The sequence below is a fragment of the Penaeus japonicus genome, unplaced genomic scaffold (genome assembly GCF_977035675.1).
Source record: "Penaeus japonicus unplaced genomic scaffold, GWHDUDI00000001_assembly GWHDUDI00000004, whole genome shotgun sequence".
Classification (NCBI taxonomy): Eukaryota; Metazoa; Arthropoda; class Malacostraca; order Decapoda; family Penaeidae; genus Penaeus; species Penaeus japonicus.
In genome coordinates, this window is record NW_028234406.1 from 47288960 (window position 1) to 47291459 (window position 2500).

General features: G+C 36.9%; 2 non-coding genes across 2 annotated transcripts; both read left to right on the top strand.

Annotated features, from left to right (window-relative positions):
* Positions 1-755: 755 nt before the first annotated feature.
* Positions 756-827, top strand: TRNAP-AGG (transfer RNA proline (anticodon UGG)). The gene has a single exon. It is a non-coding gene; the product is annotated as a tRNA-Pro (tRNA).
* A 1045-nt stretch (positions 828-1872) lies between these two features.
* On the top strand, positions 1873-1944 carry TRNAP-UGG (transfer RNA proline (anticodon UGG)). Its single transcript has one exon. It is a non-coding gene; the product is annotated as a tRNA-Pro (tRNA).
* The last annotated feature ends 556 nt before the right edge of the window (positions 1945-2500 follow it).

A 2500-nucleotide genomic window follows, 5' to 3' on the forward strand; every position in this document is an offset into this window, starting at 1 on the left:
TGTGGCATAGAAAAAAACAGGAATGAATTTATAACCTGCAATTTATTTTTATAGGAAATGTGAAAATGGCAAGGCTTGATGTAATTAATTCTTAATTTGGATTTAAAGAAGATTTTTTTTTTTCAGCAATTGAGATATACGGAGGCAAGAACGACATACTTGCAATAAAGGCGGGGAGAGAGGCGTGTGTATGTGTGGGGAGGGGGAGAAGGTAAATACTACTAGTACTACTACTACTAGAGTAACGGACGAGAAGGAGGGCTCCTGGGGGAGGCAGGGAGCAGCTAGCTACCTGAAGTTGAGAAACAAGTGGGCCTTAAAATATATGTCCCCCAGCTACTGAGATTTACCTTAACTGATCATCTTAACCAAATATTTAACGTGTTGGCAATCCGGCCAACTTTCATGAAGTAAGCGACAGGTATAACTTTCTTACGAGCTGGGCAGCGGTGGTCAGTGGTCCCAGATAACTCACACTCCTCTACTGTATGTAGTACAATTAGATGGCGTCCACCGTTTCACAGTGCTCGCTGCAAGTCACCATAAACAATGGTGTCTATGATCTGCAATGCAAAGTGGTACTTTAATCAAATTCTGTGAAAATTGACTTGGGTTTATCTTGACGTAGCGTCTTATTCATGCGAATATAACATTACCGATAGTGGGTGTTGGAAGAACCACTGCGATCTCTAGCACGGACATGGGCGAAAGAAACGACAACAAAAAACTTTCTGATTTCAAAGGTACTATGCATCGGCCTGATGGTCTAGGGGTATGATTCTCGCTTAGGGTGCGAGAGGTCCCGGGTTCAAATCCCGGTCAGGCCCACTGTTTTCAAATTTCACGAAGAAAATTCAGTGGTAAATGTAAGGTTGATACTTATCGCCTTCTATTAGTGAGGCAAATATTAAGCTTTTCCTGTTATATTTGTTTGTAATATATCTATCTATTCATCTATCTACATAGACGCTCGTTTCCTGATTGCTAGGGTCTTACTGATTCTTTGGCAATGTACATCTTCCGTTTCTCATGATAACATTTCAGACTAGGTATTATGTCAAGTGTATGGCAGAGAGACTTAAACCTTACAAAGCTGAGATGTAACTGCATTTCCTTCGTGTTTATATCACTGCAAGTCCGTCTTATATATATATATATATATGTATATATATATATATATATATATATATATATATATATATATATATATATATATATATATATATATATATATATATATATATATATTTGTAATGGTGACCCTCTCTCCGTATAATACATTATATAACATGTCAGTGGTTGCTATCCATTTATAAATTACAGCAGGAATTTAACAGGCGTACTCTGTGGTAATGTTCTTGGGCCTCTGCTATTTATACTATATTCGTTTCATGTGGTGTGGCGCTAATGAGAATATTAACAATTATGTAACAATGATATTACTTACTATTCATATTATTTTTAATCATAATCGTTTCTGTCAGTATCAATATCAACATGTAGTGAGAACATTACTAGAGTAACGTGTCGGCAATCCGGTCAACTTTCATGAAGTAAGCGACAGGTATAAACTTTCTCACGAGCTGGGCAGCGGTGGTCAGTGGTCCCAGTTAACTCACATTCCTCTATGTAGTACAATTAGGTGGTGTCCACCGCTCTACAGTGCTTGCTGCAAATCACCATAAACAATGGTGTCTATGATCTGCTACTTTAATCAGATTCTGTGAAAAATGACTATGGTTTATCTTGACGTAGCGTCTTATTCATGCGAAGATAACATTACCGATAGTGGGAGATCGAAGAACCACTGCACGAACATGGGCAAAAGAAACGAAAACAAGAAAGTTTCTGATTTCAATTATATAATGCATCGGCCTGATGGTCTAGGGGTATGATTCTCGCTTTGGGTGCGAGAGGTCCCGGGTTCAAATCCCGGTCAGGCCCACTGTTTTCAAATTTTACCAAGAAAATTCAGCAGTAAATGTAAGGTTGATACTTATTAATATTAAGCTTTTCTTGTTATATTTGTTTGTAATCTATCTATTTATATAGACGATCGTATCCTGATTGCTAGGGTCTTACTGATTCTTTGGCAATTTACATCTTCCGTTTCTCATGATAACATTTCAGACTAGGTATTATGCCTAGTGTTTGGCAGAGAGACTTTAGCCTTACAAAGCTGAGATGTAGCTGCATTTTTTCCCCATATTATTCGGACACAAATAGGTGAAGGCACACATTGCAAAACTTTCCTTCGTGTTTATGTCACTGCAGGTCCGTCTTATATATATATATATATATATATATATATATATATATATATATATATATATATATATATATATATTATAATGGTAACCCTCTCTCCGTATAATACATTATTTAACATGTCAGTGGTTTTACAGCAGGAATTTAACAGGCGTACACTGTGGTAATGTTCTTGGGCCTCTGCTATTTATGTTATATTCGTTTCATGTGGTGTGGCGCTAATGAGAATATT